Genomic DNA, 13,126 nt, shown 5'->3' with positions numbered 1-13,126 from the left:
AAAGATTTTTTTTTCTCAAAGTCCAGCTCTCTCTGTAAACTCCCAGTAAAACACTCCACTGGGTTGCAGTAATTGACGGTCAACAAATCCCGGACGACGCCCCCACATGTAGCAATAACTCACGGTGGAGCTGCTGGTTTAAGCGGGCCTGTCCTCTTTGCTCTACACCCTTCTCAAATTGTTCACTCCCCTTGACACAACTGTAGTGCAATGTTGAAACAATATGAGCATTAACTTGAACCCACAATATACACTTACAATTATGATTACCTCTACCTGGGTGCTGGTAGCTCCACTTGTAGGAGAAATGACAACACTGCACACAAACTTCAATAATGACCAAAAATAACTTCTTTCTTTGAGTAAGTGATATATTTATATAAAGAGTTATTTCAATTAATATACTGTCACACCAACATAGTGTGATAGTATAAGAAATGATTATGACAATCAATAACAATCACAGAAATATATATATGTATATATTGGTATGAACCTATACCCGGGAGCTCCCCCTGCTCTAGACCTTAAAGTCACTATACTAAAATGCAGGGCCCTGCAGTGAAAAAGGTAGTCCAGACGTCTTCAGTCTTCGCTAGCTTTTATAATTGTAATCCGCAAAGGGTTCCTCCTGGGTGTTGCGCAGTGTAGTATAACACACTAAAACAATTGTAATCCAACAGGGTAACTAGGTGTCTTTATATGAAGAAACAAACATCTAACATCCGCTCTTGAACACTGGAGTCTATTCGGATGCAATGCTCTCCGACTTAACTTGTTCCGTGGAAATATCAGTCCCAGCAACACTCTGTACAGTTCTAAAGATGTGTGTGTAATACTCAAATAAACTTCTGGGTGTCAACCCTCTCACCACACAGAATCCAAGCAGGTGGATGTCTCCAGTTCAGCAGTTCTCAGTTCCGTATGGAGGCACCACCATGCCGTCACACTGTTCTGTTCACAAACGACCGGGTGTCCTGGGTTACCTCCCCACGGGTCTTCCAGAATGATCACGTCTCTTGTCCAGCTCACTGCGATGCGATGGCAGGATACTACAGCTGCTCTGCTCCTTCGCCAGGTAGGCCGCAACCCTGTGGGACACACACACACAGAGTTCTGCTGGCAGGCCACGCGTCCCAGGAACAAGAGAGCTAAAATGGCCACTGCTTACCCTTTTATATCCCCCACAATGCAGTTCAGTTCTGACTTTTGTCCAGGGGCATTGTGGGTGGATCAGAGCTACAGTTCCAAAGTAAACAATGAATCACTTTCGTGTCACTTAATCCTGAGACGTAAACTTATTGTATTTTATCAATTGTCCACAAGATGCTACTAACACAACTATTGTACTGAATAATACACATAGAGCTAGAAACAACAGTTGTCAGCGCTACATATATATATATATATATATATATATATATATATATATATATATATATATATATATATATATATATATATATATATATATATATATATATATATATATATATATATATATTATCCAGGGCAGTCTTTACAATTGATAGGACAATATAATAATAATATGATATACAATCCTGAGTTCCCACTGATCTGCTATTGACACTTTAACCAGATTATATGTTATTATTATTGTAGCACCCTCTACTTAGGTAGGTGCTAGAGTTAGGATTTTTGTGAGTGCAGGTATATTTAAGCAGGCCTAGCTGGAACCTAGGCCTGTTTGTTTTGATCTGTGTGGTCTGGGAGTGGCTCAGAGTAGGCTGGTGACTCACAGATAGCATCACTTCTCGGTTACCTCCCCCTGGCTTCTAGAGGATTCTAGAAGAGAGGAGGGGAGGAGAGGTGGAGCTGCCTGGGGTGTTCTTAGAAGCCCTGACCAATCTCAAACTTGGATTGGCAGGGGGCAGGCTTCCTTAAATATCTAGTGTCAGCCCAGCTGGGGAGTTGTTGTCAGGTGGAAGAACTGAGGATGGAGTACTAGGCTGTCAGGGCCTTCAAGGGCGCTGCCCATTCTGGGGGGGGACCTTGGATCTGGGGACTCGGGTGCTGGAAGGATCCCTTTAGGAACACATGAAGGATCTGGACAGGAGGCACAGAGAGGAGTCAAAGAGGACAGCAGGGGCTAGTTCAGCTGGGCAAGTCTTCAGAAGGGAACCACCGGTGTTTGTGCAGCCAGGAGGGCTGCTGAGTGACATGGGCAATCTGGAGGGTTGGAGAGGCATGCCAGAGAGGACTAAGAGGCAGCAAACAGAGCTGGGTGTGGAGCCAGTGAGGATTGCAATGTCACGGCAGTGGAGTCAGGCAGCTGTAGCCAGGAGGGATGGCAGGGCCTGAAGAGGGATTGCTTGGAGCAATATTCCACCATAGGACAGCTAACACTAAGGACTTTCTATTATATTTTTGCCATACATAAAAGGACCCACAGTCCCTGCCTACACATGGCAATTCCTAAGGCCTGACTGAGTCAGTGTTCGGCCTAACAATGTGCTAGCTGTGCTTGGAGTTAAGTGTTGTGCAGGAGAGAGAGAGAGTGATAGTCTGCCAGCAAGTGTTGTGCTGGAGGAGTTTGAAGAAGTGTGGTGTGCATGAAGTGTACATAGTTCTGTCCCAAATTGACCGTTCTAAAATTTTACTAGGCATCCCATAAATTCTCATCCCTATCCAAGTTCAAATCCCTCAATAAAAATAAAAAAACAAGCATATGGACCGTTCATTGACTCAAGGTGATTGGGAAGTGAATGCCGGGCTGGGCAGGGTGATGGGTGGGCCACAACTTTCAGCAGCCCCTACGGGGGGTACCGCTACATTATTATTATTATTGTCTTACCAATTACGAGGGCTTTCCTTCATAATATGAATCAGTGTATTGGAGTTTTTAATTTCTTTTTATTTGTGTATGCAATTTCCAAATGTAATATTTAGCAAATGTATGAAATTGGTATTTTTGTATATATACGTAAGAAATAGTTGTGCAGTAAAAAATTGTTTGCACTGGGCCCAATTTGAGCAGGACCCCCAACATGGTAAAATCTAGCAATCAACTTCAGAGCCTCATTTATTTCCATACTCACTAGGCCAGTGTTGTGGGTAAGAGGACTTTATCCTCATTAACATGGGGACAAGGTGCTTTGCCAGGGGGATCCCCACTAAAATGTACCCCCTATATTGAGGGCATGTATTTTGGTATGGTTAAGCGGGAAATGGGTGCACCCTCTACTCCTTCCTTTCCTAGCCTACCAGGCTGCATACATGGATGAGGCTCTGGTATGGATGATGCTTTTTTTTTTCTTCACCCAGCAATAGGCTTTCACCTAGGAAAGAGATAGAGAGAAAATCCCTAAGCCTCGGTCAGCTCACATCTTTAAATACCTGTGCACAGCTGAACCCACAATAAATTATAAGGTCTGGCTAACGGGTAAAATATGGACCTAAAAATTAAGGCTTTATCCTACTTAAAACTCTACAAAGTCTCTAAGTTCCAGACCCAGACCAGAATTTAAGACCTGAAAAAAACAAAAAGTTTGTTTTCACCATAACAGATACAAATCCTGGAGCCCCTCACCATGTGTGAGCAAGAAATCTAGGTGACACATATACACCATCCACAATCCTGCTAGCAAGTGCCTTACAATGGTTAAACACAATGTTATGAATATAATTTCCAGATTGTTAACAGCTGGTGCCAGTTTGTCTGCTGGAAGGAAGGAGGGAGGTTTACATTTAAAATGGAGATTCATATCTTAGAAGATCACTCCGTGATTAAGTACTATTTAGTGTAAAACTTGTTAGAGATCTTCTGTTGCCCATATGTTCCCCATTTTAATACAATATAAAAAGTTGGGGTGTGCTGTTATCTATCTTTTGGTTGCAGCCAGCAGTCATTGTTAACTACTGATTCCACTACTTCATCATCATCATCATCATCAAAGCTGATTAGATGAAACACATCATCATCTCTGGAATCTTAGCTTATGATGCCAGTGGTCATTTCGCTGTTCACGATAGTGTTGGATGTGATTTGTATGTGGGTAGCTTATTCAGGCCACAATAATCTTCCTATAACAAAAATATCCCTTTGACTGACCCACCCTTTAAAATGTATTAGAAGAAAAAGAAGCCTCCATATATTTCAACCTGAGCATCTCTCAGACCCAAAAATGTAGCAAAACCAAGTGGCCTGTGGGGCTTTAAGGAGAGTAATGCTCGTACATAAGTGCAACAAGGTTTATAAAAATACAACATTTTTATTAGAATTTGACAAAACATGTATATAAAAATGTAACATAAACATCTCTACTTATAAAAGGGTGAATGATATACAAGGTAATGAATCATTCACCAAATGACATCCAAACTGCCCACCTGATACATGACATACTCTGACAATGCTGAAGCTTTATTCTTTATGCATTTCACAGGACAAAACCTGCTTCATCAGGAGACAGCTCATGTTGGTATAAGTACAGATCTGTGGAAGAGCCATGTCATAAAAATCAAACAATCAATGATTCATAATAATTTGTGAAAAACAATATCCAATATTGTCAGCGTATTAGAATCACATAGACAGTAAAACCACAGGTAGGATCTGTCAAACTGCAGAACCAAGGCCCGAAGGATGATAGATAAAGGGCCATGTAAAAGATTTTACAACTAGGTCTTGGTGCTGGGTAACAGCAGCCCAAAAAAGGGCTTCCCCCATGGGAACTGAGGATCGGTGGGCAGCACACAGGAGAGACCACCGCTGCAGACAGCCTAAGAAAAATAGGAAATATATATATTTTATATATATATATATATATATATATATATATATATATATATATATATATTATATATATGTTACCCAGCACCAAGACCTAGTTGTAAAATCTTTTTTCATTTTAAACGTTATTATGTTTTCATAGGTTTAAACAACAGATGTACCGTAATATCATATGTGGAAATACAATATGTGACAGGATAGAAAATAATAGAAATGAAGTTTCTAGAACTTTTAGAGTTGTCACCAGAGCAAGTGGTAAAGAAAAATCCTCCATTTGCATTAACTGACAACTCTCTAAGATGGTAACTACATTCACTTTGAGGAGATCTTCTCTCATTTCTTGTTGTATATCCAAGACATGGAAGGAATATCTCCCCAGCAGGACATCAAAAATGTAACCTGGTAGGAGTTTAACCCTTTCATCTAAAACAAAAAAGAATGTTGGGTTTACATACAATATCTCACAAAAGTGAGTATATCCCTCACATTTTTGTAAATATTTTATTATATCTTTTCATGTGACAACACTGAAGAAATGACACTTTGCTACAATGTAAAGTAGTGAGTGTACAGCTTATATAACAGTGTAAATTTGCTGTCCTCTAAAAATAACTCAACACACAGCCATTAATGTCTAATCCGCTGGCAACAAAAGTGAGTACACCCCTAAGTGAAAATGTCCAAATTGGGCCCAAAGTGTCAATATTTTGAGTGGCCACCATTTTTTTCCAGCACTGCATTAACCCTCTTGGGCATGGAGTTCACCAGAGCTTCACAAGTTGCACTGGAGTCCTCTTCCACTCCTCCATGACGACATCACGGAGCTGGTAGATGTTAGAGACCTTGCGCTCCTCCAACTTCCTTTTGAGGATACCCCACAGATGCTCAATAGTGTTTAGGTCTGGAGACATACTTAGCCAGTCCATCATCTTTACCCTCAGCTTCTTTAGCAAGGCAGTGGTCGTCTTGGAGGTGTGTTTGGGGTCGTTATCATGTTGGAATACTGCTCTGCGGCCCAATCTCCGAAGGTAGTGGATCATGCTCTGCTTTATTATGTCACAGTACATGTTGGCACTCATGGTTCCCTCAATAAACTGTAGCTCCCTAGTGTCAGCAGCACTCATGCAGCCCCAGGCCATGACACTCCCACCACCATGCTTGACTGTAGGCAAGACACACTTGTCTTTGTACGCCTGACCTGGTTGTCGCCACACTTGCTTGACACCATCTGAACCAAATAAGTTTATCTTGGGACGACAGCCATGCAGACCAATTTGATGCAGTGTGCGGCGTATGGTCTCAGCACTGACAGGCCGACCCTCCACCTCTTTAACCTCTGCAGCAATGCTGGCAGCACTCATACATCTTTTTCCCCAAGACAATCTCTGGATATGATGCTGAGCATGTGCATTCAACTTCTTTGGTCGACCATGGCGAGGCCTGTTCTGAGTGGAACCTGTCCTGTTAAACTGCTGTATGGTCTTGGCCACCACGCTGCAGCTCAGTTTCAGGGTCTTCGTAATCTTCTTATAGCCTAGGCCATCTTTATGTAGAGCAACAATTCTTTTTTCAGATCCTCAGAGTTCTTTGCCATGAGGTGCCATGTTGAACTTCCAGTGATCAGTATGAGAGAGTGATAGCGATAGCACTAAATTTAACACACCTGCTCCCCATTCACACCTGAGACCTTGTAACGCTAACGAGTCACATGACACTGGGGTGGGAAAAAGGCTAATTGGGCCCAACTAGGACATTTTCACTTAGGGGTGTAATCGCTTTGTTGCCAGCAGTTTAGACATTAATGGCTGTGTGCTGAGTTATTTTGAGGGGACAGCAAATTTACACTGTTATACAAGCTGTACACTCACTACTTTACATTGTAGCAAAGTGTCATTTCTTCAGTGTTGTCACATGAAAAGATATAATAAAATATTTACAAAAATGTGAGGGGTGTACTCAGTTTTGTGAGATATTGTAAACCCAACATTCTTTTTTTGTTTTAGATGAAAGGATTAAACTCCTACCAGGTTACATTTTTGATGTCCTGCTGGGGAGATATTCCTTCCATGTCTTGGATATACAACAAGAAATGAGAGAAGATCTCTTCAAAGTGAATGTAGTTCCCATCTTAGAGAGTTGTCAGTTATTGCAAATGGAGGATTTTTCTTTACCACTTGCTCTGGTGACAACTCGAAAATTGTTGATTTCCAATCACTACTTCTTTAAATTGGCCATCAGGACAGATAGAGGGGTAAATGTGCCCCAATCGGGAAAATTGCATTTACATAGACTTTAAAGTCATTGTAAAAGTCGTTTTTTTTTTCCTAATGCATTTTCTTAATTAACCACTTCCATACCGGGCCATAGTAAAATGGTGCCGGTAGGAACACCTCCTCCCTCCGGGTGGATGTCATATGATGTCCTCCGGTTCGCACTACTCCTGCAGGCCCCCGGGGGCCCACGGCAATCAGGGATAAGGCATGTCCCTCGGGACACAGCCTATCCCCAATGAGGGTAAAGAGACAATAAAAATGTCTCTTTACCACGTGACCAGCTGTGTCCAATCAAAACCGATCACATGTGTTGTGATTGTAATCGCCACTCGTGCGCACCCTCGGGGGCATGCAGCACAGCGATCGGGGATGAGGCTTGTCCTTCGGACACAGCCCATCCCTGTTCAGGGTAAAGAGCCAATGAAATTGGCTCTTTATCACGTGACCGGCTGCGCCCAATCACAGCCGGTCACAAATGTCAACAAACAGCTGTAGTGCCGTTTCCAGGTTCTCCTCCTCGGTGTGTGAGGAGGAGACCTGGATAAAAAAAAAACAGAGCAGTGCCCGATTGCCCCCCAACTAAAGAGTACCTGTTACAGCCCATCAAAGTACCTGTTAAAGCCCATCAGAGTACCTGTCTCCAGCCCAGAGTACCTGAGTACCTATCTCCAGCCCATTAGAGTACTCAAGCACCTATCTGCAGCCCATGCCTCATAGAATGTACGTTGGGATGTTTGCTTTCTAAAATGGGGTCTAGTTGTGGGTAATTCCACTGTCCTGGTGCTCCAGGGCCTTCAAGGGTGTGATAGGTCATCAGGAAATCAGATGTGTAATTTATGCTCCTAGAATGCCTGATGGTGCTCCCTGCATGTTAGGCCTCTGTATGTAGCCAGGCTGTGAAAAAGTCTCACACATGTGGTATCGACATACTTAGAAGGAGTAGCAGAATGTATTTTGGGGTATAATTGGAAGTATGCACATACTGTGTGTGAGAAAAATTAATTATGACAATTTTGTGTAAAAAAAATAATATTAATTTCTTAATTTCTCCAAGAATTGTGGGAAAAAGTTATAACTTCAAAAAACTCACCATGCCTCTTACTAAATACCTTGGACTGTCTACTTTCCAAAAAGGGTCATTTGGGGGTATTTGTACTGTCCTGACATTTCAGGGCCTCAAGAAATGAGATAAGCCATCAGTATCAATATGTTTTTAATGATTTGCGCCATAGCTTGTAGACTCTGTAACTTTTACACAGACTAAATAATATCCACTAATTTGGGTTATTGTTTACCAAAGACATGTAGCAGTATAAATTTTGGCCCAAATTTATGAACAAAAATTACTTATTTGCAAAATGTATATATAAAAACAAATAAAAAAACATTTGCACAAAGCAGGTAAGTATGACCTGATTATTATTTAAAAAATAATAAAATGAGGTTTACAGTCACTTTAACATTTCATTATTGGCAGCTATATGAATGTAGTGAGACCAGACTGTCATCTGACATGGTTAATTTCTCTGTAATTTGACAACTCTGCATGTTATAGGGAATGAATGATCACAGACAATGAATCTGGGCGTGTAGTTGTCACAAGGAATTTGGAAGGTCAGGGATAGTTCTGTTTGCTTAGACCTTACATAATACTCCATATTTAAGCCAGTCCCACCTAGTCAGTGTTTGTCTTTTATATCTCCTACAAGAAATCTGATGTGCTAGGCAACACCCTTTAATAATGTCCCCTTTGTAGAGACCTTGCTATAGGCAGTAAGTGTCTTTAATATTTTCAAGATCTGCATGGAGCAGTTATGCTGCAGTCATTTGATTGTATGGGTGAAATATTTTTTTACAGGCTTTTTTCTCTTTATTTTCACCTAGTAATCCTGTGAACAACACATTTCCTTTTCTCTATGCGGCTAAGCTCACTGCTCCACCGTATCTATTGAGGGAGCAATGGTTGACCGCCCAATATGGACTTGGACAAACAGTTCATCTCCATTACATAGGGATGGTGTAATAGGCTATAAGTAATATGCCATGTTCTTCTATTCTCTCCAGCCCAAACAAAAAAAAAAAAAATTACAGCCGGTAATTGCTGCTTAAAAGTATTGTAAAGTAATTTTTTTTTAATTAAAACAATTAACATATTATTCTTACCTGTTCTGTGCAATGGTATTGATCTCCACTTCTCAGGTCCCCTGACAGCGCTCTGGGCTCCTTCATTTCTTGGTGTGCTACCGTAGAAAGACATTTCCTATTGTGGCACACCTGTAGGCTCATTCCCAAGCTGGACTGTGTGCATCTATTGACCCACACAGCATGGCTCAGCCCCACTCTCTGCTCACAGCATTTAATTCACAGCAGCAGGAGCTAATGGATCTCAATTCTGCCTCTGTGAGCAGAGAGAGAGCCGCTGCAGACAGGCAGAGTGCTGGATCGAGATCAGGCTTACATAAGTATACAGGTGGTTGAGGGGGACAATACAAACACTGGGACATTTTTTACTTTAAAGTGGTTGTAAAGGTAGAAGGTTTTTTACCTTAATGCATTCTCTGCTTAAAGGTAAAAAATGTGCTGCATGCAGCTCCTCCCCAGCCCCTCACCCCCTTATACTTCCCTGAGCCTGATATTGATCCAGGCTGTGCCCAAGAGCAGCAGGGGTGGGGCTGAGCCACAATGTCTGTGTCTATGGACATAGGCAGAGCAGCTTGGGATCGAGCCTGCAGGTGTGCCACAATAGAAAGAGGAGGAGCCAGGAACACTGGCGGGGGACCCCAGAAAAGGTGGATCGGGGCTTCTCTGTGCAAAACCACTTTAGCCCTTCCTGATGACTGTACACATATTTGTGGTCTCACAGAAGTGGGTCTTTATCTGTGGGGCTGCATATATGCATACCCCAGCACAAAGACTGGTCTCTCACGGAGAGACCTGGGTACAGTATTAAAGATTTGGAACTGGGAGGCCCAATTCCCAATCACCTGATCCTCCCCTGTGCTCTTTATCTTCTTGAATGAAGTAAAAGATACATTGGGGTTAATTTACTAAAATGGGAGAGTGCAAAATCTGATGCAGCTGTGCATAAAACCCAATTAGCTTCCATGTTTTTGTCAAAGCTTAACTGAACAAGCTGAAGTTAGAAGCTGATTGGCTACCATGCACAGCTGCACCAGATTTTTCACTCTCCAGTTTTAGTAAACCAACCCCATTGTATCTTTTTCTCCTTTCTAGAGGCGAAAAAAGAAAGTGCGTGAAAATAAATGATAAAAATAAAGTAAAAAATAGCTAGATCGGGATTTGATCTAGGTCCGTGTCAATGTTAAAGTTATGGTCAAGTTAAGAGTCAAAGCTCATGGTCAGAGTAAAAGGTTAGGGTCAAATGTTGGGGTCAAAGGTCAGGGTCAGTGTATTTTAGGTAGGATTTTTTTTTTTATTTAGCATCAGTGCCAGTATCATTGTTTCTCAAGTAGGATAAAAAAGCAAAATGTGCAATATGGTTTCTGGACCCTACTATGGGTACAAACAACAAATAATATACACATATGTGGTATTGCTGTGATCATCAGGAGCAGGAGAATGTATCATGCATTGTTTTTGGCAGTAGTTTATGGTAATAGCAAAACATATACAGCTACATTTAAAAAAAAATATTTTGGGACAGTTTTAATTTGATAAAAAAGAAGTCAAGATATATCCATTACGCTTTACAACAAAATGAAAGTCCAATTTGTCCTGAAAAAAAAAAAGGTATAATTCACCTGATACATTAAGTAGTTGCAATGATACGAATTGCATTGCTAATACATGTCAAAGTTAGAAACATAAAAGAAATGTGAAGGCACAAAAACATGTACATGTTTTGTATTTTTTTTCGTTAAATTTTTTCATCCAAGTATAGATCTGTGTTTGTCCCAAGCATGTTTTAAACCACTTACTGTAAATTTACTCCATGCATCAACTATCCTTTCAGTAAAATATTTTGAACATTAGTTTTGAACTTTTCTCCAGTTCACTTGAGGTCATGTCCCCGTGTTCTTGATTTTGGTTTCAGATTAAAAGTACCACCCTCTTAAACCTTATTCACCCTCTTGCTGTATTTGAAGGTTTCAATCATGTCTCCCCTTTCCCTTCTTTCCTCCAGACTGTACACATTAAGTTCCTGAAGTCACTCTTGATATGTTTTATCCCCCAAACCTTTCACCATTTGTGTTACCCATCTCTGAACCTGTCTATCTTTTCAATATCTTTCTGTAAGTGAGGTCTCCAGAACTGGGCACACTATTCTAAATGAGATCTCACTAAAGATCTTTATAGAGGAATCGGAACCTTCTTCCTCCTGTTGGTGATCCCTCTAATAATGCATTCTAGAATTCTATTAGCTTTCCCCACTGCCTGGCCACACTGTTTGCTCATTTTGTAATCATCTGAAATAAGTACCCCCAGATCTTTTTTTTCTTCTGTAGTGCTGGCCAACGTTGCTGCAAAACTGTGTTTTGGCGTTAGAATTAGTTTTACCCTCCATCATGAAGGGGTTAACTAGCGTATCTATTTCCGCTGCTGCTATTGAAATGTTTATAAAAACTGTTCAGACATGCGATAGAGAGATACAACGTAACATTGTTAATTTTGTATTTACTCTACTTATTCATCTTCAGAGAAGGAACGAGCTTCAATCTACATATGATGTCAATTACAGCAATCTGACAAGAAAAAATACTTTTACTTTTATTTAGATAAAAGCTGTTTCTATTTAACCCATTTTTAAACCATTTGCTTGCCCTAATCAGCCTTTTTTAATCTCCTTATGATAAGTAACTCCTTCTCCCCCTTTTCCATCTTTATTTATTTTATTTGTTAATTTTTTAGCGTTGCATTTGTTCCTTTGTATTGGTGTACTTTAAGCTTATCTTGTATTCTCCGGTGTAAACAATATCAACTTCAGCAGTCATTTGAAAAGCATTTAGCCAGCTCTGATCGGCTTTCTGGAAGCCCTTAAAACACCCTTTTGTACCAGTCTATAAATATGAAATCTAAAACTTACTGAAAGTTCTTTCTTCAGTTTTACAGAAACTTTTAACATGCTTTGGCAAGTTTCAAATCAAACTGAAACATTTCTGAAGATCTTTATACAGCACTCCAAGAATGGAGTGGAAGGGGACTTTAGGGACTTTGGGAAATCTGTGAAAGCTTGTTAAAGAAAGCCAATGCAGTGAAAAATTGTAGAATTCCATTGCTAAGCTCATTGTCTGGAAATGAAAGCTTCAATCAGTAGAGTAGCATACATATGCCTGATAAAAAATGCTTTAAACGCTGCATCCTGCATTCCCATTAAGATCTCTATTCAGCACTCTCACACTTGGGGTGAAGGGTGCTTTAAGAAGGTCTTGACTTAACATTATAATCCACATCATCAGGGACCTTAGGTAGTGAAGTCAAAAAGAGGGACAGAAAACTCATTTTTAGAAGTAGTCAGCAATTGCAGCCCCCTTATACTGAGAACCCTTGTTTTACTTGTTTTCAGCAGGGGCAAATCCCTTACACTGAATTCTCCTTGCTATGCAAATTTATTTTATAAAAACAGCTGAGTATTAACTGTATTTATTTAAAAGCTCCGTAACTTTCAATGCTCTGCCCAAGAGTTGTGCACCTCAGATAAACTTTTCACAGTGATTTTAATACCATATTGTTTCCAGTCGAATTCTTACCTTTTACATAAGGATTGTATTGCAGTCCTTGTTCTCATTCAATCAGCAGATGAAGTAATTGACAATGGACTTGGCATTGCACTTTTATATCTTACAGTGCAGCTAAAGCCCTCAATCCAGGGAAGCCCTACCCACATGTATTGCAAAAAAGTAAAAAGCATTATGCAATGGTTTACAAACAAGTGTCACCTGAAAGCTGTATAATTATATTTAAAACCACACTCCTTACTTATTGTTTTTTTTTAATATGTTCTGTATACAGTACATGCTATGAAATGTATAAACAAAGGTGTAACTGTACCCATAGCTTACCAGGAGATTGTATGGTGACCCAAAGGTACAAAAGGCTGAACACAGAGATACAATACCTCTCTAAAACTACATGACATTCA

The 13,126-nt window shown here is 40.4% G+C and overlaps 1 protein-coding gene across 1 annotated transcript in view; it reads right to left on the bottom strand.

Moving 5' to 3' along the window:
* The window catches only part of LOC141141157 (uncharacterized), a 156,543-nt gene extending 143,670 nt beyond the window's left edge, over positions 1–12,873 (bottom strand). Inside the window, exons 1-2 of the mRNA XM_073628860.1 lie at positions 12,735–12,873; positions 4,351–4,456 (exon numbers count right to left, since the gene is read on the bottom strand). The gene's annotated coding sequence lies outside the window, so the exon portion shown is untranslated. The remainder of the gene's footprint in view (positions 1–4,350; positions 4,457–12,734) is intronic.
* Between the last annotated feature and the right edge of the window lie 253 nt (positions 12,874–13,126).

The sequence above is a fragment of the Aquarana catesbeiana genome, linkage group LG04, assembly GCF_042186555.1.
Source record: "Aquarana catesbeiana isolate 2022-GZ linkage group LG04, ASM4218655v1, whole genome shotgun sequence".
Lineage (NCBI taxonomy): Eukaryota > Metazoa > Chordata > Amphibia > Anura > Ranidae > Aquarana > Aquarana catesbeiana.
Note: the sequence above shows the minus strand (reverse complement) of the source record. Positions and strands in the feature narration are given on the sequence as shown.